Below are 22572 nucleotides of genomic sequence, written 5' to 3'. Positions count from 1 at the left end.
AGAGATCTTTTTTGAGGTTGGAGGACTCTGGGGAAGGTTTCCCAAAAGCAGAATCTTAGTAAGTTCACAGGTTTAAAAATGACAGTGACTTTAGCTATTTGCTCTCTGGATATTTGTTTGCTGGTATTTTGAATTTCAGGTTCTTTCTGCTGGTAGTCTGGTTGATTTGCTCTGGAGTGGCAAACCTTGAGGGTTCCACTCAGTTTAATATTAAAGAGCAATGGTAGGTCAGCTTTAACACCATGAAGTTCAAACCCTTCTTGGGATCAGTGCTTTTTGCCTTCCTTCCTCACCCTACCTCAAGCTCGTTTCACAGTTTACACTCTCCAGCCCAACATGAGAAACACAAGAAAACCAGACCACTGTCTGGACTCCCTCAGCCCCACCCTCCACCATCTTTTAGATTCTTTCCCATCCTTTAAAATTCAACTCATCCTTGGAGTGAGTCTTCTTTGATTTAATTAATTAATAGTAGTTTTCCTCTTCAGACTGTTTTCAGTTTTGTAATGCGTGTATTTAATATTGGATGTGCCAATTTTGTTTGCCTGAGTTGCAGTGCGTCACATGAGAAAAAGACTGAGATTGAAGTTAGGAACTAAACACATCCCATGTGTAGTTCTGGAACCTCATGTGATTTTCTTTTTTAAAATTTTAATTTAATTTACTTTTTTAACTTTAAAAGTTTCTCTGCAGCCCAGTTTGTGTAAAACAGCCAGAGGACACCTGAAGTCATTCAGTCCCAGTAATCCAGTTGTTTTTAAGTGCCTGCTCTGTGCTGTGCACTGGGGATTCCTGATGCCCAGAGCTTAAGAGAAAACCAGTACGTGTCCCTCTGTCTCTGGTGTTTGCTGGCTGAAGTGACTTCCGGGTTCTTTGGTCCTTCACCAGAGTCTTCTGCTGCCGCTGCTGCGTCCAGGCAGGGAGGTGGAATGCAGACTGGCAAGGACATTCTTGGTCATGTTCTCAAGTGTGTGCCAGGTGGTAAAAGGGGCAAAACTGGGACCTGCCTGCCAGGAGCGCCCAGTCTAAAGCGGGAGGCAGCATGCCACCAGCACTGTATAAGGGAGATGACTGCATGCCTGGGCGGAAGCATTCCAGAAGAAGCACCAGAAAGGCTTCTTGGAGAGGCAGCAGGGAAGCCGGGCATCGACAAGGAAGGGAGAGAGGCCGGCCCGTCTGTGCCTATGTCTGCACCTGGAACAGCAAGGAGGCCCCTAGAGTGAGAGGAGAAGAGAGTGGAATAGTGGGAAGGAGTTTAAAAGCCAAACCACTCATTTTTTTATCTGATCCTGGACGTCTGACCAGAAGATGCAAAAGGCAGTTTCTGCCCCCGAGTTCACAGTATAATTGGGGAGGAGTTGAGCCAATAAGTATGTACAAACAAGCTTTATGTAGGATGTGTAGAAACGAATTAAAAGAGGGAAGATGCTAGAATTGAGAGGTTGGGAAGGGTTTCTCGTAGAAGAGAGTCCAGGCAGGAGAGCATTCCAGGAATGGGGGGTTGCCTGAGAGACGGAGCTGAGGCCAGGGGCCCTGGATTGCAAACTCTTTGGTGGGGAAGTCAGGATGGGGTGACCTGGGCACAGCTTGGCACTAGGAAAGTCCCCTGTTAGCTTGCCAGAGGCCTGGGACTGGGGCTAGACTCGTGGCAGGCTGCTGCGGTGATCCAAGCCCAAGCGATGGTGGCAGTGTCTGAGGACACTAGGAAGGGCTCATAGCATGGTACAGAAGAGTTCCTGGGGAGCAGATCAGCTATGAGGTGTGTGCGTGTGTGTGTGCGTGTGTGCATGTGTGTGTGCGTGCGTGCGCACGCCTCCCTCCTGGGAGACTTTGGGCTTGGCTCCCATAGAAATAAGAAAGGGGGCCAGCGGGGGCTGCCATCTTAGACATGTCAAGTTTCAGATGGCCACTGAATTGTCTGAAAGGCAGTTGGAAATGTGAGTCTGGAGGTCATCAAAAAGCTCAGGGCCAGATAGGCAGCCTGGAGAGTCACCATAGGGACAGTAATTAAATCCAGGGGAGCCGATGAGATCCCCAAGTAAAGTGCCCTGGAGGGAGAAGAGAAGGGGCCAGGGATTCCTTTGGTTGGGGGCTCCATCTCTTGACTGTGCTATTTCCCTGCTTCATCCACTGGTTATTCTTCTTACCTCCATGACAAATGCCTTCTTTTGACCCAAAAGGCACCGTGAAAGCCAGCTTTAGCCCTTCCTCTTCGTCTTCCTCTCTTTGGTCCCGTGCACTGTGTCCCACCCCTCCTGGTACGGCCTTCGTAGAGCCCCCGTTCCCTTCATAGTCTACTCCGTAAGTATCAGAGGCCGCCTCGAAGCTCCCACCATGGCTCCATTGTCCCCAGTGTCTGGTAGGGCGCCGGCAGAGTGTACAGGGAGCCTCGGTGGTGCCCCCAGAAACCAAGTCTTTTCAGTGACATTAGATGGCTGCAGCTGCTGGGTCCAGCATTGGCTCGTTATGAACGCTGTCAGAGCCCACGTGGTAGAAGGAAGAGGAGTTGCCCAGCTGGTTTGGGGGCAGGAGCTGGCGTCTCTCTCATCTGCTCGCTTTCCTGAGTCCTGGATATGGACTGGCCATGGGAGGCAGCTGCCCTAATGGGGGTGCGGGGCTGAGAGCAGTGATGGTGAACCTCTTAGTGATTGAGAGTGCTGGGTGCTAGGCAGAGGCGGGGATGGGAGAAATGTGCTCAGGTATTGGGGGAGGGGCAGCCCCTTTGGCACACTGGCACATGGGCTGTAGGTTCACCAATGTGGCCCTAGTCTGTTCTCCATAGCAATAGCAGCCCACCTAGGCACAGACACAGTGGTGTGTGCTGGGGAGGGACTTGAATCCGAAAAGATGGGCCAGCTGTCGGGGGGAGGGATGGCTCTGTCCCATGGCAACATGGAGCCAGAGGGGCCCCACCACATGACAGGCTCCTTGGCAGCCACAGAAGGATCGACTTAGCCACATGGTCAGACAGGAAGCGTGGTGTGCTTGCTGCAGTGTTCCTGGAGGGCTGGAATGGCCTCACTGAGTCTGAGGTGAGATTCAGAGCCCTGGGAGAAAAACTCCTGGCCCAGGAGGCTGCTTCAACCGGACTGTGGAGTGCAGTGGACTCTCAAGTGACTTTGGCGATGATGGGAGGCTGTTGCCATCTTGGCAATGAGGAGGACAGAAGGCCCCGGCCCCCGGAGCAGGGCTGAACAAAGGGGCTGAGGGGAGATGGCAGGAAGGGAGGTTGGGAGTCCAGGGAGGAGGAAAAGTGGGGTGTGTCAGAAGAGACTCGGGCCTGGATACAAGAAACTCGCTGGACCCAACATGGCAGTTCCCCCACAAGAAATGCTCTTCCATTTTTCCTGTGGAATTGCTTGCTACAATCGGGTTTAGCACAGCCTCTCTGGTTGCCCCTCTTGGCTGTGGCTTGGCACACATCATTCAGAGATGATTTCTGTGCTGGAGACTGTCTTCTGTGTTTCATCTGTCAGGCAGTTGTGTGGCATTTAGATGAAACTAGAAGATAACCCAAGAAAAATGAAATGAATCTATAAAGATGCCCAGCTGGCCGCCCCTTTGGGACACTTAGTTTCTGGGTCACAACCTGGCTCTCCTGCATCTGGGAGTAAAAATGGCAGCTCTGGGCTGCCAGGTCTCCCCAGCCTGGCCTGGCATCCAGGGAATCCGAGAGGGATGCTCTTCAGCCACCGCGCCCTGGAGATCCGGCAGAACCTTGGCCCCTCTTGTCTCTGGAGCCGAGATTGGGAACATTCACCCATCCTTCCTACACTTATCCAAGCAGGAGTGTGTGGGGCCACTTCCTGCCTCAAGCCCAGACCAGCACCGACGGGAGCTTTCTGGACACTGGCCAGGCAGCAGCGGGATGGTGTGGCTTTACTGCTTCAGGGACAGACGGACATCGCACCTGAAGACGCTGTCCCAGACAGAGCCGAGTCTCTTCTGAGTCACAGGGAGGCAATAGTGCTGGGATGGAGACAGACATAATGACAGGGATTATTTTAGGCTTTTCGGGAGATCATTCATAAACTAGAAACTTGCCCTGTGATCAGAGGGAGAAGCTTAGCTTCTGCAAATAGTTTGTCATCCTTTAGTCATTTTTCAGTTGTGTCCAACTCCATTTGGGGTTTTCTTGGCAGATCCTGGAGGGGTTTACCATTTCCTTCTTCAGCTCATTTGACAGATGAGGAAACTGAGGCAAACAGGGTGATGTGACTTGCTAAAGGTCCTACAGCTAATAAGTGTGAATTTGGACTTGAGCTCCTCAGGTCCTTCTGACTCTATCCACTGGTGGCTCAATCTGGGAATAATGAAATGGCTCTAATGTTTTAAGGTCTAAATATTCTTAGTCCGTATTTTATTATCTAGTTTAATATCTTCTTTTATACTTATTTCTACATTTAAGGATTTGAAATGAGCTTGTGGAATTGAAACTAGGGATCTAAACAGGTTTTACTTTTGTTTTTGAGGATGGGTTTTTTCCCCCTTAGTTGTTTGAAGCACAGCCTATGACTTATTAGGAAAACAATATCTTGTATTCATTCCTTTCTGCCAAGTTCCTTTCACATTTAATTTTCCAAGAACTTTATAATTTTAACCATTAAGTGTTTAGGAAATGTTGGGTAATTTGTGGTTTCCATTCTGCACCTAAGAGTTTTCAAAGTGATTTTTAACTGCATGTTAAAAATTTTGGCACAAGTCCAAACTCTTGCCCTGTTAGATGTGATATCTGGGTCCTGGGATCTGTGCTCCAAACACCCCCTATAAAGAGAATCCGGGGAGCCTCATTTCTGAGACATTGGAGGTCCCATTTGTTCCTGCTCTTAGAATACCACATTAGTCATTCATTGTTGGGCTGGTCCTGGCTGCAGGGTCAGAGAGAGCTCCGGAGCTGAGTCCTTGGTGCACGTCGGTGTGTCCATCTGTCCGGGCGCGGCCCCTCTGCCAAGGCCAGTGAAGGAGGCGGAGGTGGACGTTTTGCTGTTTCTTTCATGAGTCAGTTCAGAGGGTCTTACTGACCCCAGCATGAAGTTCAGGCCGGCACTCTCTGCTCAGTCAGAATTCTAAGAACATGGAAACAGAGCCTAGGAAAGTCTCGGAACTCCCGCTGCTCTCTCAGGGCAGTGCCTCTGCCGGAGCCGCTCATCCCCGTCATTGGGACTGCTTGCCTGCCATGCATGAGTGCGTGACTGTGTATGAGTTTGACTGTGAATGTGTGTCTAAGTGTGCATGACTATGTGGCTATGTGTGTAACTGCATGAGTGTGTGACTGTGTATGAGTGTAGCTATGTGTGAGTGCATGAGTGTGACTGTGAAAGTGTGTGGCTGTGACTGAGTGTGCATGGCTGTGAATGTGTGTGTGGTTGTGTATGTATATGAGTGTGTCTGTGTGTATGAGTGCGTGGCTGTGACTGTCTAGGCTTTTAAAGAAGAGTTTCTTGGTCAATTTTTTCTCCATTAAACTTTTAAAAAATCAAGTTTATAAGTTTTATGGAGAGCAAATGTATCACCTTTATTATTATTGATAAATTAGATTTTTGCTTTATCTTAGTGTGTATTGTTTTAATCCCCTGATCCACATACAGTTGTAGGCTATCAAAGCAAAGCTTATTTTTCTTTCCTGGAAAAGGAAGCTCTATCCAGGCCTTACATTTCCCCTGGAGCTTTGGTGTGACCTGTGTGCATGTAGGGTGGGAGGAGGTTGTGCAGACATGCCCTTGAGCACAGGCTCATGGAGGGGAGCTGTTCCTTTAGCCAATTGATGGTTTGTTTCTAGAATCTCATGTTGTTGAACACATGAATCCAAAGGGTCATGACAGGATATGTTAAAGATTTGTGACCTAAACAGCCAAGTGGTGCCCGGGCTTGGTTTTGTAGGCTATGCCCCAATGAATAGAACATTTCATTTGTAAGGAATGAGAGTGGGGGGGGAAAGTGACACTATGTGGTTTGTTTTTCAGGTGGTGTAAAACCAAGGTTTGTACTGCTACCACATCAGAGATTTGTGAGACTTTGAGAGAGTAGTTCTGGTAAGGACATCCAATAATTTATGTATGTGTATATAAAGAAAATAGAGACCAATACGTTGGTATAAATGGACTTTAAACATTATTAAGTCTCCTTTTGGGATTGATGATCTTTTTTTCCCCTGCAAGCTGAGCATTTTATCAACTAGGATTTAACATAACAAATAACATATCTACTCATTTGGAAATGTTATTCAAGGACCATTGGAAAGAATAATCATCAAAGTGTCTTTTCACCTTTCCCTCCACAGATTTATTGTTTGCAATTGAAGTTGGTCATTATTGGGTCTTTGCTGGTAATTGCAGATATTATTTTGGCAACTAGGCTACCTGATCTTGTAGCTCTTAATCAGCCTATTGGGTTTACTTAGGTTCAAAAATGTTTCAAGACATTGTGAATAGATTTTGCTCATAGTAGTACAAGGACAAAAGGAAATGATTTCTGCCTGTGGACATCAGGTGTGTTTTACCTGTGGCTTTACAGATTAGGTACAGAGCCATGTTTGGAGGGGATCGGGGGCTTAGACTACAGTGGCAGGGTTTACATTTCTCTGGTCAGAACCTGCTCTAGAATGTTAGAGGGCTACCTTTCTGGCAGGGAAAAAAGTGTGGAGAGAGTGGCTAAAGAAAGGCGCTCTTGGCCTTGCCCTTCGAAGGTTACTTAGAGTACATCGAGGCTTGTGAGGCATTTAACACAGCAGGTGTACAGACAGATGAGCTGTAAGCAATGGTGTGTGTGTGTGTGTGTGTGTGTGTGTGTGTGTGTGAGAGAGAGAGAGAAAGAGAGAGAGAGAGAGAGAGAGAGAGAGAATGAGAATTCATAGTTTTTAGTATAGTTGTACACTTATCACTAAACCTAAAAATTCAGTTGTCTGGGCACTCATTGTTCCAGTGTGTAATTACTTATGCTAAGATTGTTTCTGGAAATGTTCAGTCTCATATTAGTACAAGTAATAGCCAAGGGCAGCATGGAGAACTCTTTTACACCTCCTCTGTCCTCCTTGTTCTTCTGTTAGCTGTCATTGTAAGTTTGTAATTTGATAGTCATAGAACTTTAGGGCTGGAAGGTCTCAGAGTGGGCATTGTAGCCTCAGCAAGTAATCAGCTCTGAACTACTCTTGGGAATAGACTTTCCAAAACTTTGTTGTCCTTGGGCCTCAATATGTAGTCAAGAATTCAAAAGCCATTCTTTTTACTAGATAGAATTCTCTTTGAGATAGCCATATTTTCATCAGATAAGTGAAACTTATATTCATATTCAGTTATATGAAGCAATTATGCTTAGCAATCAATGAGAATAGGCATTTGTCATTGGTTTCTAGAAACTGGAATTTTTAGGTAAATGGCAATCATTTTCACCTTAAAAGGCATTATCTGGAGAACTTTTTTTCTTGTGGGAGAATGTCAATGTTAGGATATTAGTAATTTTGACAAAAATAGAGCTTTTTTCTAACAAGGGAAGAATAACTTTTGTGTTTCCTTGTTTTTTGGATATGTAATCTAGAGACCTGTCAGGAACAAAATCTTTTGGTCTAGGACACTTTAACATATCTGTTATTAGAACAGTTAATTGTTTTCACTCAACTATGAAGCCATTTCTTTTCCTTCTATTTGCTACCCTGTGTTTCAGGGCACCAATTTTCCTTGATGAAAACTAGACCCTGACTCAAAAGTGACATGGCTAATTGCTAAAGTATGACTGCCTGCCACTGTAGCCTCCCCTTTCTAGTGGTTCCCTACACATCTGGACCCCATTTGAAATGGGGGATCTTGTGCCCACTTGCCATCCGAAAAGTCTCCCTGGCCACAGGTAATTCATGATTTGCTTTAGCAAAATAATTCACCATTCCTGATTAAGCTGCTCAGAGCAAATATCTTTGTCCTTAGTGAGGCTGACCCTTAGACCAGCCAGGTTTTCCCCGGGGTCCTCAAAGCTGTACAGGATACCCTCTCCTCCCTTCCTGTCTCCATCCTTGGTGAACCCTTTCAGCTCAACACCTGTTTTTCCCAGGTGCCTTGCCTATAAGATCCTGTAAGAGGCATTCTGATGATGCCTCTCTCCAACCTGCCTGAGCCCCCCAGTTTTTGAATCATTCCTACCATGATGCTGTGTTTGCTGCTTCACAATCATTGTGTTGTTTAACAGGAGACAATAGCCCAACCGTTTTGCCTGGCTCCATCGCAGATGGCATCAGCTCAGCAGCAAGGCAGGCCTTGGACACATTCACCACAGTGGGTTTTCCTTACTCTGATTCCTCCTCAAATCTGCTGTGGCACACATCCCCTCCTGCTTTTCAGTGAATTGACTCTTATTTCACTGAAAACATCTTGGCCACTCTCCGGGATCTCCTTCTTCTTCCCTCCTCACTCATTGCATAGCGCTCATGCCTTTCTCCCCCATCCTGAGAAAGGGTGACTCTTTGTGCCAGGAGATCCTATTCCTTCCTGCCATTGCCAGGAGATTGGTGTATCCTCTCTACCATCCATATGCTTCCACTAATCTCAATACCATAAGATTTTGTTTTTCTCTTAATTGATGGTGGTGGGGAATGGCTTATACCTTAGGGATGTTTGTTACTACTTTTATTTATTTCTTAAATTTAGAATATTTTTCCATAGTTTCATGATATTTCCCTCCCCCTCCCAGAGCTGACGAGCAATTCTCCTGGATTATACAGGTATCATTGTTCAAAACCCATTTCCATGTTATTTAGAGTAATCTTTTACATCAAAACCCCAATCACATCCCCATCAAACCATGTGATCGATCCTATGTTTTTCTTCTGTGTTTCTGCTCCACAGTTCTTTCTCTGGATGTGGATAGCATCTTCTAAGTTCCTCTGGATTGTCATGGGTCATTGCATTGTTGCTAGTAGAGAAGTCAGTTACATTTGATGGTGCTACAATGTATCAGTCTCTCTGTCCAATGTTCTCTTGGTTCTGCACCTTTCACTCTACATCAGTTCATGTAGGTCCTTCTGGTTCACATGGAATTCCTCCAGTTCTTCATTCTTTTCAGTGCAATAGTATTCCATCCCCATCAGATACCACAGTTTGTTCAGCCATTCCTCAATCAAGGGACACACCCTTATTTTCCAGTTTTTTTTGCCACCACAAAGGGCATGGCTATAAATATTTCTGTACACATTTTCCCCTATCATCTCTTTGGGATACAAACCCAGCAGTGGTATGGCTGGATCAAAGGGCTGGCTGTCTTTTTTAAAGCCCTTTGGGCACAGTTCCAAATTGCCTTCCAGAATGATTGGATCAATTCACAACTCCACCAGCAATGCATTAGTGTCCCAATTTTGCCACAACCCCTCTAGCATTTATCATTAAGGATGTTTGTTATTGATATGAATGAAAGGACCTAACCTCAGGCAAAGATTTTTATTAACTCTAGCCATAATTGATCAAACGAATAATGAAATTTCCACAATGAGAAATGATAAATATGAGAAATTCAAGAAAATGGTAACATTTATCTGACATGATGAAGTTAATAAGAAAGAAGAAAAAAAAACACCTTACACTTAAAACTGCAACTATATAAATGAAGGCATCATTAACAGTAACAATAACATGTTAACTATATAGGACAATTTTATTGTCTTGTTAAAGTTAATAGTTGTCTTTAAATTTCTCTTAACAATTCTAAAATAAGCGTACTGACACAAATTCTAGTAAAAATGAATTTCCCCCTTTTTTCTTTTTATTTATATAATTCAATACTTCTACCTGTGGAGAGAAATTTAAACAACCTTTTAAAAAAGTGCTTAATGTGTCATTAAATTTAAACTTAACTTAAAAATTTAACTTGAATTCAACCCAACAAATATTTATTTAGAATCTGTAGTGTTTCTAGGTTCTGACACCACTACCACTCCCCTCCCCCCTTCCTGATAGAGACAGGGAGACAGAAATAGATCCTTCCTTGTTCTTGAGGAAGCGCAGATTTTTCTGTGATCACAGAGCATGTACAAAACAAAATCTCAAGAGACTTCAGCCATGTAGGGAATGGTGATCCCTCTCTGTTCAGTCACTGCTTAGTTGTTGACTGTGTTTCATGTGGTAGGGTGCTGGAGCTACTGAGATGGCAGTGAAATTGTTTTTATCCTACACTCTCATTTTGATGGGTGGAAGAAGGCAAAAGTGGGTACCCAGAAGTACAACATGTTGAAGAGCAGGGATAGCTCTGGAGGTGTATGGAGCTCTGGCGCCTACACGGAGACACTGGACATTAATAGCATTTGCGTGGTGATGCATAGTTTTGAAAATTAAGGAAATAAAGAGAAATTAACGTTGTGGGTAATCCAAGGGGCAGTAGAGGGAAATGTCCCAATATCATCTAATTGGGGTTTGGTACAAGGGAGCTGTAGGATATCATGTGGGTAAGTGATCCCTTGGAGAAGACCCTCTGCATCCATAGGGAGTCTGTGCCCAGGCTGTCCTGTGTCAGAGATGCATTCTTTCCTGTCCTTTGACTTTCAGAATCTTTATCTAAATCTCCTCTTCCAATCTAGCCCCCTTCTCTTCATCCTTCAATGACTGAATGTTTCCTTTCTGGGTGGTTTACACCTCCCATAGTTTAGACTGGAAGCTTCTGGAGTGGAGGGATTGCTTCAGTTTTATTTTCACATAGTTCTGAGGGGGTGGAGAGGGAGAAAATAAATTTAGTGTGTTCTAAAAAATCAAGTAGGAAGTGCATGTGTGTGAGTGTACACTAGGGAGATAATTCTATAGTGTCAGGATTTTGAGTTAGGAAAGACCTTCGAGATCCTGCAGTTCACATGCTAATTTTATTGATTCACTTACCAGATTAAGTATTCATCAAGCACCTACTTTGTTCTGGTTGTTGTCCCAGGTCTAAGTACTAGAAAGACAAAACAAAGTAAGCATAGAATATAGATGAAACAGAGGGGGAGGATTCACAACTGTCTTTCCTCCAGTCTCCTGTTCCATCTTCTGCAGAAGCCTTTCCTCCTCATCTCTTCATTCCAAGCCCTTCTCTTTTTTTTTTTGGGGGGGGGGTTATTCAATTAGTTAATTTAGAATATTTTTCCATGGTTACAAGATTCATGTTCTTTTCCTCCCCTCCTCCCAACCCCGTCCTGTAGCTGACATGAATTCCACTGAGTTTTACATGGTTATTGATCAAGACCTTTTTCCATTTTATTGATATTTGCACCAGGGTGATTGTTTAGAGTCTACATCCCTAATCATATCCCCATCGACCCATGTGGTCAAGCAGTTGTTTTTCTTCTGTTTCTACACAGTTCTTCCTCTGAATGTGAATAGTGTTCTTTCTCATCAGTCTTTCAGATTGTCCTGGATCACTGTATTGCTGCTAGTAGAGAAGTCCATTACATTAGATTGTACCACAGTGTATCAGTCTGTGTACAATGTTTTCCTGGTTCTGCTCCTTTTGCTCTGCATCACTTCCTGGAGGTTGTTCCAGTCTCCATGGAATTCCTCTACTTTATTTTTCCTTTGAGCACAATAGTAGTCCATCACCAACATATACCACAATTTGTTCAGCCATTCCCTAATCGAAGGGCATCCCCTCATTTTCCAATTTTTTTGCCACCACAAAGAGCACTCCAAACCCTTCTCTTTCCAGTTTATCCCATCTGTGAGCTGGTCTGACCTTAGTTTGTTTGCCTGGCATCTCTCACATTAGAGACCAGCTCCTGGAGAGCTGAGACTGCCTTTTATCTGCGCTTTGTACCCACTGTTCTCAGTGCGGAGGGCACTTAACGTTTGTTGACCGACTGCTTAGTGGTGCCTTGGACGGTCCTTGATGGGAACTAACTACTGCCCCAGGTGGAAGGGAAAGATGGAGTAGGGAGGCATTCCAGCATCAGGGTGGCTATTGTGAAAGCCCCCAGGGTTTGGGGATAGAGCGAAGCCAAGAGAAGAGTGTATCTAGAGATGTAGGAGCGAGCGGTAACACTATCCAGCAGAGATTCCTTCCCAGGAAAGCTTCCACAGCAGACACACGCTGGGGCATGGCTTGCCTTTGGTTTTGACTTTGTAACTTAGTCATTGCTGGTCCATACAGAGCAGTAGCTTCAATGCTTTCTGAATTGATTCAGGTCCTAGAAACAGAGGCTGGATTGTAGGTTGTTAATGGTCGAGTTAGGGTAGAGGATGGTAAGAAAGGATGCCACAAGACGAGAATCCTAGAGGTACCGGAATGAAAAAGAGAGGATACTCAGCGTCCTGAGCGTGTCATGCGGATCAGGGAAACTTTGTCTTTGAGGTGTAAGTCATGGTTCCTGGCCCTGGGGACCATCCTGGGGGAGCGTCACTGCCATGCTGGAGTCGAAGGGAAGAGCCTGGGCTCCTCAGCGGATTCGCCCTGGGGATTCTAGATTGGTGACTCCCCTGGCCCCTTGACTTTACGTTAAATACAAAAGACCAGAGCATCTTTGTAGGCAGAAGAGAAGGAGCCTTGAGAATGGCAGGTCAAATTACGTTGTCCACTGTTGAAATGGAAAGAATTGGAGGGAACTTCAACTTCCTAATAACTTTTTAGTTGTATTATCACAGACTCAACTGTTGGTCTCCTGCTTGAAATTTCTGGCTTTTCTCTGTCCCTGGTTTTGTTTCCCCCTTGTTTCAAGCTCCTAATGAGATTTTATTAATAATAGTTGTTAGCATGAATCTGCCAAGCTCTTTTCTTTGTTATCTCATTTGATCTTCACAATAGCCCTATGAAGTAGCTGCTCCCACACGGATTAAAATTTTTTTTTAAATCCTCACCTTCCATCTTAGAATCAATCCTGTGTATTGGTTCCAAGGCAGAAGAGTGGTCAGGGCTAGGCAATGGGGGTTAAGTGACTTGCCCAGGGTCACACACCTAGGAAGTGTCTGAATTCAGATTTGAACCTAGGACCTCCCATCTCTAGGCCTGGTTATCAATCCACTGAGCTACCCAGCTGCCCCCAGGATTACTTTTCACATGAGTAAACTGAGGCTGAGTGGTACAGGGCCACCTAACCAGGAATGTCTGAAGATCTGAAATCCAGCTTTCTGTTGGGTTTCCCAGTGGCTTAAATGAGTAGAGAAGGAATAGTTTAGTCAGTAGGAAGGGTTAGAACCATGAATGGATGACATTGGGTTTGCTCTTTGGGTCTCAATCCCTTCTCCTGGCATGACCAGTTCTGAAAGGGTCCAACATGCCAAAGGATGTCCACAGCTGGTCAGCACATGAGAGTGACTCAAAGGGGCAGAATTCTTCAACTTCATTTAGCGAGTTGAACTGCTAACCTAGAGATAAGGCAGCCTCTTTCTCCTCCTTTCGCAGTTATTACTGTTCCGTCATTTCAGTTGTGTCCGACTAGGACCCTATTTGAGGTTTTCTTGACAAAGATTTTGGAATGGTTTGCCATTTCCTTCTCCAGCTCATTTTACAATTAAAGAAACGGAGGCAAAGTGAAGTGACTTGCCCAGGGCCACACAGCTAATGAGTGTCTAAGGCCAGATCTGAACTCAGGTCTTCCTGACTCCCAGGCCCAGCACTCTCCACCAAGCCATCTGACTGCCTTTCTATGTGATGGTCAGTCCCAGTTTTGTTCCCACCTTATTTAGAGCCTGAATAATCACCTTTTTGGCCACCTCTGGCAGAGCACCTGCAGCCTCAGGCATCCTTCCTCCTCCCTATATTCTCTGGTTCTGGTTCTCTCTCTTGTCTGGGGCTTTCCTCATTTCCTGTGGAGTCAAGGAGGGTGCCTTTGCAGGTCTCTCTCTGCCTCCCTTCTCAGGGCTAGAGCCAGTTGGAGGCCTTCACCAGACTGCTAGGCTTTCCACTCTGAGCCTTGATTCCTTCTTTCTCTTACCGCTGCCCCTCCATGTGAGTGGCTGCCACGGCCTCTTGGTTTTACCTTCCTGATAGTTCTTGCCCAGGCCCCTTCTTTCCCTTCTAGCTCCGGTCTGCCTCCATGTTGCCTTCCTAGAGATCTTCTAAAGCTCCTCCCTCGGTGAACTCCAGCGAAGCCTCTGTGTGGCATTCAAAGCCCTTCCCGCCCTCCGCCCTCACCTCATTGCCTCTCCCCACTTACTCTTCAGACCAGGGCTCTGGCCTCCACTGACAAGACCCTCCAAGCCTCTCCTGTGGCCTTGTCTCTGCCTGTGCCCCCTGGCTGGAACGCTCTCCCTTCTTGTGTGTCCCGGAGCTTTTCTGACTTCCTTCACGTTGCAGCTAGAGCAAGCCTTCTCAGGAAGCCCTTGTTGTCCCCTTAGCACAGGGCCTTCCCTCTGTCATTGCCCCCAGCTTCTCCCGGGCCCAGGCCCGGAGCTCTCAGAGAGCAGAAGCTGCCTTTGGGGCTCCGGGGCTCCATGCCGTGCCTGGCACATCCCAAATGACTGACTCTGGAGTTACAGTGAGCCAGCATTCTCCCCAGCTTTTTGTGTGGTATGTAAAGGAGTCTTCTGAAAAAAATGGGGGTGCTGGAGAGCCAGCCTCGGGACGAGGAGGACTTGGTCCTCATTGTGCCCTGGACCCTACTGGCTGTCTGACTGTGCTCGAATCGTCACCTCTCGGCGTGCCCACATGGGAGCTGGAAGGATTTCCTAAACCTCCAAATTCCCTAAAGCATCGATGTTAAACTCCAACAGAAATAGACATCAAGATCCCTGAGAAAACCACCTATTTAAATGATCTATGTTCTGTCGTATGGCATTCTTTCTTATTTGCATTCCACTTTAAACTTTGAGGGTGCCCGGTCTCTGTCTCCCCTCTTCCCACCTTCGCCTTGACCCCTTGTCTTAGGAGAGGAGAATCCATGTGTCGGAAAAACCTTTCCTCCTCCTCCCCAACAACCCATCACTTACATGTCTAAACATTGTTTTGATAGAAAGGGCTTGATGTTTTCTTCATCTCCATCTTCCTGCTCTTGCTCTGCTGTTCTTTTGTGACCAGAGATAACCTGTTGGCCTCACAGGCCCCTAGGAGGACCCCTCCAAAGGGGAGACTGCTGTGATCAGGACAGACCTGTGGGAGGTGGCAAGCTTGGGAGATGGGATCGATGCGGTCCCCCAGGCGTGCTGCACCGACCTGCAGGAGGGGAAGGGAGAGCACAGTGTGCTAGGCCAGTTTTGTCTCCTGCCTTTCGGAGTGTCTTAGGAACAAGGTGCGGGGATTAGAAGATTGTTTCTTCTCTTAACAGTGGGCTGGAACCTGGCTCTCACACTTGGCCATAGAAAGGAGTTCAGTCTTGAACTAGGTCAGCGGGCCAGTCTCGAAATGCATCCTAGATTTTCTCGTTTTTAAGTTGTTGAATTGCCAAAACAATTTCGTTATAAGGGGATCCCACTAGCACAAGCCTTCAGGGTGCTTGTGTGCATTTTGTAGGGCATTTAGTGCTCCTATTCTAAATACATGTGTGTTTCCGTTTTGAATTTTTACCTTTGATATTGGCCTTTTCATATTTTCTCAAATACTATCAAAAATCACTAGAGGAGTTAAGTGTAATGGTTATTTCAATTTGTCAAAGACCTTTGGGACTAAATAAAAGGAAACATTTCCCTGGGATTAAAGAGTTCTTTGGTCTGGGAGGAGAAGGTGGGACAGCACACAGGTCCAAATGAGTGAATACAGCACAGTCATTTCAAGAGGAAACTGCTGCTGAAGATCGGGAAAGGCCTTATGTTAGGAAGCAGCTCTTCAGCCACAGAGGCTTCCGAAGCAGGAGGACCCATCGGGCAGTTTTGGGGACTGGAGACAAAGAAAGAGCTGAGCCCAGTAGGACTGGATCTTTGGAAGTGAGTCTTCAGGAGCCAAGATGGTGAAAGGAGTGTCAGCTGTCATTGGATTCCACCTGCTGCTTCCTTCTTTGCCTTCTAGAAGCTTCCAAGGGACTGCCAGCACGACATCTGGGTCTTCTGGTTTTCTTTGGTCACTTTGTCTCCTCGAGTCAGTGGCAAATTTCTGTATTTCTTACAATGGCTCTTTTATGTAGGAGTGACTTGTTTTTTGTGCTTATCATGAAGGATGTTAGCTTCTGGGGACGTGAGCACCAACATGGGAGACCTAGCTTATCACCCAGAAAGAAACCAGCCCCTCCAGGTGCCTCCTCTTTCCTCAGAGGCATGTTCCTGGGCAGCAAGTGCACACCAGCAAGGGAAGATGGCATCATCTAAAGCCATTTCTTTTTTTTTCCCTCTATTTGAACTAGTTTATTTAGTCAATTTAGAACATTATTCTTTGGTTACAATAATCATATTCTTCCCCTCCCTCCCCTCTACCCACCCTTCCCACAGCTGACATGCAGTTTCATTGGGTATTACTTGTGTCCTTGATCAGAACCTATTTTCATGTTGTTGAAGTTTGCACTAGGATGTTCATTTAGAGTCTACATCCCCAACCATATCCCCATCAAACCATGTATGCAAGCAGTTGTTTTCCTTCAGTGTTTTTACTCCCACAGTGTTTCCTCTTGATGTGGATAGTGGTTTTTCTTGTAGATTCCTCCAATTTGTTCAGGGACATTGCATTGCCACTAATGGAGAAGTCCATTACGTTTGATTGTACCACAGTGTATCCGTCTCTGTGTACAATGTTTTCCTGGTTCTGCTCCTCTCGCTCTGCATCAATTCCTGAAGGTCGTTCCAGTCTCCATGGAATTGCTCCACTTTATTATTCCTTTGAGCACAATAGTATTCTATCGCCAACATATACCACAATTTCTTCAGCCATTCCCCAATTGAAGGGCATCCCCTCATTTTCCAAGTTTTGACCACCACAACGAGCACATCTATGAATATTCTTGTATAAGTCTTTTCCTTATTGTCTCTTTGGGGTACAAACCCAGCAGTGCTGTGGCTGGATCAAAGGATCTTTTATCGCCCTTTGGGCATAGTTCCAAATTGCCCTCCAGAATGGTTGGATCAATTCACAACTCCACCAGCAATGAATTAATGTCCCAACTTTGCCACATCCCCTCCAGCATCCATTACTTTCCTTTGCTGTCATGTTAGCTAATCTGCTAGGTGTGAGGTGCCATACCCATTGAACTACCAAAAAACTTTTTTACTGAATTAGAAAAAAACATAACAAAATTCATTTGGAAGAACAAAGGATCAAGGATATCCAAGGAAATCATGGAAAAAAATGCAAAGGAGGACTTGCAGTCCCAGATCTCAAAACTATACTATAATAAAGCAGTGGTCATCAAAACAATTTGGTACTGGCTAAGAGACAGAAAGGAGGATCAGTGGAATAGACTTGGGGTAAGTGACCTCAGCAAGACAGTCTATGATACGCCCAAAGATCCCAGTTTTGGGGACCAAAACCCACTATTTGATAAAAACTTCTGGGAAAATTGGAGGACAGTATGGGAGAGATTAGATTTGGATCAATATCTCACACTCTACACCAAGATAAATTCAGAATGGGTGAATGACCTGAATATAAAGAAGGAATCTATAAGCAAATTAGGTTAAAACAGAATAGTATACTTGTCAGATCTTTGGGAAAGGAAAAGAAAGACTTTAAAACCAAGCAAGAGCTAGAAAAAAATCACAAAATGTAAAATAAATAATTTTGATTACATCAAATTAAAAAAGTTTTTGTACAGACAAAACCAGTGCATCCAAAATTAGAAGGGAAGCAACAAATCTCTGACAAAGGTCTAATTACTCAAATTTTTAAAGAGCTAAACCAATTGTACAAAAAATCAAGCCATTCTCCAATTGATAAATGGGCAAGGGGCATGAATAGGCAATTTTCAGTTAAATAAATCAAAACTTTTAATAAGTACATGAAAAAGTGGATCAACATCTCATATAATCAGAGAAATGCAAATCAAAACAACTCTGAGGTATCACCTCACACATAACAGATTGGCTAACATGACACTAAAGCCATTTCAAGGGAGTGGAGGAAGGAGGTCCTGGTGACCCTGCTCTGCCATTGATACTCACCTCTAAGGCTGGGTATTCATCCCTCTTCCTGCTCCTCTTCTTCCTCCTGCTCCTGCTCTTGGTTCAGGTTGTGAAGGGTTCTAGATGCTGAAAAGAAATAGATGGAGTGGAGTGGATAGAGGAGTCGGGCTCAGATCTGCACTGAGGGAAGGTGATTTTGTTAACCCTGATTACTGTGCATGGAAAGGAGCAGTTTAATCACTCACCTAGGCAAGAGGTGATAATGAGGCCATGGTGAGAAACCCAGGAAATCAGCAGCGGGGATGCCTTGAATCAACGGAGGAGCTTTTGGAAGACAGGAGAGTGTTGGAGGAGCCTAGACATCCTAAAATGCATTTGGGACATCTAGTCTGAAATGTTCACTAGGCAGTTGATGCAAAGGAACGGGGGCTTCGTGGTGCCTTGGCCTCTGTTCCTGTGGCCTCTCCATAGAGGTAATAGTTACCTGCATGGAAAGGGAGAAGCCAAAAAGGAGGCTCCAAGGGTTTAAGAGTTCAGGGCGGCGATCGACAAGGTAGTGGCAAACTGGAAGAGAATAACAGAAGGTCTAGGGGAGTACCCGGAAGATCAGCTCTTCACCTATGGAGCTGGTACATTTTTCTAACTCTCATCCTAGAGCCAATGCTAGTAGATTTTGTTGAAGGCCCCCCAGTTACTCATTTCAGTTACAGTAGATGGGGCAGGACTGAGTCATTGGCTTATTGGCCTATAACTAAGTTAGACAAAGTTGGTCTTTCTTTTGCTGTTACCTACATTTTTCAATGACCTAAATTTTCCTGATTTTGTTTCACTAGCCATCCAGATTTATTCTATTCCACTTAAAATAATGCAGTTAAATAATTAGGTTCCCTAAGGATATGTTTGAATATGAAATTGAGCTTTGAAACAGTTTTTAGGAAATTTATGTTTCTAGTAAAAGGGTATTTATCTGTTATCTTAACAGGGTAGCTAGAACACCCCATGGAGCGAGTGCAGGCCTGAAGGCAGGGAGCCTCATCTTCCTGAGTTCAGATTTGGCCTTGGATGTCTACAAGCTGTGTGACCCCGACAAGATGCTTATCCCTGCTGGCCTCCATTTCCTCCTCTCTAAAATAAGAGAAGGAAATGGCAAACCACACCAGCATTCCAGACATTTAGACCCCAAACAGAACTGTGAAGGGTCTGAAATCTCAACAAGAAAGTATAAGAGGCCATGTTATCTAGCGGCAGATAGAATGCTCAACCTGATTCAGGAGAGACTGGTCCAGGGCTTTGTCTCTTGTGTCTACTATCCTCCTATGTAAAAGAGTTCTTTCTGTGGTACTCCTCGTGTGTGGTTGTTTGGCTGCATGCCCCAGTCACACTCAGAAGGCCCAGAACTGCCTTTTGGTGCTGTAGGAGCTTGGGCAGATCACTCCACTTCTCTGGGCCTCAGTTTCTTAATATGTAAAATTGGGGGTGGTTGTTGAGCTTAATTACCTCCTTCTGTCATGGATTCCCTTGGTAGGTTATTTTACAAAACAGAAAATATATAGGTTTTTTAAGGAGATCAATTATATTGAAATAGAATTATAAAAAGATAAAACAACAAAACAAACAAGAATCCTGGGTTAAAAATTCCTACTCTAAGGTTTCATCTAAAACAAGAACCAAGAGAAATATTTAATTATGAAAAGCCAACTGGTCTGGGCAGTGAGGAGGGAGAGGAGGAAGGAGCTCCCTGTAAGCAAGGAGGAAGACCCTGACTGAGACGATGTGGAGGTATGTTAGAAGTGGGGGGCCATCTAGCAGGGAGAGCAGCATAGCTACTCTGCACTGCCCAGCCAGGACTGTTGTCCGAATCCCTGCGGCGCTCCGGGATGTGCTGAGGCCCAGGGCCTTCCTCGAGAGTTGATCCTCCCATGGGTTTTGGAGGTTGCTATGTGTTTGTCCACTCCGGGAAGGCCCCGGGCCTCAGCAGCCTTTTATTAGTGATAGAAAACCAAAGGTTTCCCCTCGCTTCTTTCACTTGGTTCCATGATAGCAACCCAATGAACCGCACTTTCCTCTGGCTGCTCCGACGCTCCGTCCTGCTGACAGGTTTCGGGACTGCGTCACTCCTGGGCAGCTGTAAAACTCGAACCCGCAGGAGATGCTGTTTGCACTGTGGCCTTAGCACAAGGCCCAGGCGGCGTGGGACGGCGCCAGGCCTCCGTCATTTGGGGTGCCTTCTGTCCCGCCGTGCTGCTGGCAGCCCGCTTGGCTCCTTCCTGTCCGTCTTACCAGCCTTCTTGGGCAGAGGAGCTTCTTCCCTGCCAGACGTCGGCATGCTGTTCTCGTCCTTCTTCCCTTGAACCCCGCCTGCACTCAGGTGCGTGCATTCCCGTTGGGCCCCGACCTCGGCTCGCCTCACTCTCAGGCCTGTCCGTGAAGGACTTTAACCACTTCCTAACAGTCCTTAAGAAGAGGAAAAGCATTTCCTTGGGCTTTTATGGAGTCGGGCCTTTGTAACGGGGTTCCCTTGGAACCTTCTGAAAGGATGGGTTTTTGAGACACCCAAACAGCACGCAGCTGCTCCGAGCCTTCTGCTAGGCCGAGCGGGATTCAGCGCTCTCCTTCCAGAGGCCCGTCCTGGGCCCCACGTGCCCCTTTTCTTAGGTCTTCATTCATAGGCTGTCTGGTTCCCGCCTGCTAGAGTCCCCCGTGAGCTCTTTGGCACGCTGTGGGGAGGGGCTCGGGCCCCTGACTCAGCCCGGACAGACTCTGCCCCAAACTGGGGCTGGGCGTCTCTGACCCCTGGAGGGACCCATTGGAAGGAGAAGAGGAATCCTGCTCCCCTGGGGAGCAGCCTTGGCTGTCTGGCCCTCTTTGGAGGCTGATAGGCTTAGAATTATCTGGGATTCCCCCGCAGGCCCACGGCGGTCTCGCTGTCCCAGGCGCTCGAAAGCCTGCTCTTTGGTGCTTTGGGGGGCCTCGGGGTGAGGAAGGAGCTTTGAGGCTCGCTCAGCCTCCTCAGCGTCCAGCCTGGAGTGTCTGAGACTTCTGGAAAGACCGTGGGGCTGCTAGCCCTCACTCGCCCGACGCGGACCGTGGTGGCCTTTTGGTGCAGCCTGGAGGAGATTCTGCCAAAGCTGTTGATTCAGCAATATCCTCCACCTCCCAATTCTGAACAGGAACCAGCTTGAATACTTTGTCATTTTCTTTTGAAAAAACAAGAATAACTTTTTAAGCTTTATAACTTTCTGGTGACATCCTGGGAAGAGATTGAATAAGCCCAAACATGACCCGAGGCTAAAACCCGAGTTCAAATTCTGACCCCCCTCACCCTTCCCCCCCCAATGCATCACTGCAGTTTTTTCCTGGACTCTATTTCCTTCACTGAGGAGCTCTAGTTACCTTTTTATTGGGCCAAATGAGGTCGCTTAGATGTCTAAAAGACCTCGTGAACTGGAGAGGGCTTCCCTTTGGTTCCCCAAGCCCTGACACCCAGGGGTGCATCCACAGGCAGTCCAGCATTCCTGAAAGAGCTCGGGATCCCCGCCAGCCCTGCAGGAACAACCAGACGTTGTCCAGACCCGGACATTCCAGGGGATGGAAGGCTGGTAGAGCTCTTTACTAGGTGCTTACGACCTGGAAACAAAACAGAAAAGCCCTTGCTGGATGTAGCTAGAGATCATGGAACAGGGCCCAGGAGCAGGCCACGGTCACTCACGGGACCCGAGCAAAGCCCGGAGCCTCCGGCACCCCCGATCTTCAGATGAGCTCCCCTCTGAAGACCATCATTCCAAGCCGTGTAGGGAACATGGGATTTTCCTGCTCAGAAGGCGGCTAGCCGTAGGGGTGACAGCTGAGATCTGCTCCTGGGGGCTTGGCTGTGAAAGCCCCCATTTTCCCTGGGCTGTTTGCTCGAGGCCAGGTCAGGTAGGAGCTAGCCGAGAGCTAGCTGGGGAGGCTCCCTGCTCTCCAGGCACGAGCGCTCTCACTGGGGAGACTGTACAGAGGATGGGGGAACCAGGGCAGCCACTGAGCAGGGTCTGGCCTCAGACATCTGGGACCTGGGAAGGAGAGAGCTGTAGGAGGACTGCGTAGGGAGCTCTTGGAGTACACAGAATTGGGGAACGGGCAGGCCACGGACAGCCTCGGCACTCCGGTCAAGGTGGGGATGGCCGATGCCGAGAGCTGGGGGCGGGGGCTGTTTGTCTGGTGATGCGAGGATGGACCCCAAGCCTGTGCTGCCCATTGCAGTGATGGGAAAGGCAGCAGGGGAGAGTTGGGCACTTGGCTAGCCTGGTGGGGAGGGGATGGGTTGCTGTGCTTATTTCCTGTTCCAAGAGCACCCAGGACATTTCCCAGAATTCACCCCTTGCTCTCTTTGCTTGGAGGCTTTTTGATCTGTTCATCTCCTCCAGACAAGCATTTTTAAGTCTTGGCACCATGAGGTGGCCAGTAGGAATCCCCTTTGAGAGAAATTCACTCTATAACTAATGCTTGAGAGCAGTTTTCCTGACAGAGCTCTGGAGATAGGAAGATAAATGCAATAAAAGAGCAAATACGTGATAGCCAGTGTAAGTGATAAATACAAAAATCCCCATCGCATCATCCATAGGAAAACAAAAATCCCAGCCCAGTTTGCCTCTCTCTTCCAGTACTTTGCTTTAAG

General features: G+C 46.5%; 1 protein-coding gene across 2 annotated transcripts in view; it reads left to right on the top strand.

The window, feature by feature from the left end:
* The window catches only part of TBL1XR1 (TBL1X/Y related 1), a 135013-nt gene that overhangs the window by 70078 nt on the left and 42363 nt on the right, over positions 1 to 22572 (top strand). Inside the window, exon 3 of one of the 2 annotated variants that reach the window (XM_056806800.1) lies at positions 5964 to 6032. The exons of the other annotated variant lie outside the window; for it this stretch is intronic. The gene's annotated coding sequence lies outside the window, so the exon portion shown is untranslated. The remainder of the gene's footprint in view (positions 1 to 5963; positions 6033 to 22572) is intronic. 2 annotated transcript variants of the gene reach the window in all.

The sequence above is a fragment of the Monodelphis domestica genome, chromosome 8, assembly GCF_027887165.1.
Source record: "Monodelphis domestica isolate mMonDom1 chromosome 8, mMonDom1.pri, whole genome shotgun sequence".
Classification (NCBI taxonomy): domain Eukaryota; kingdom Metazoa; phylum Chordata; class Mammalia; order Didelphimorphia; family Didelphidae; genus Monodelphis; species Monodelphis domestica.
This window is presented reverse-complemented; position numbering and strand designations above follow the sequence as displayed.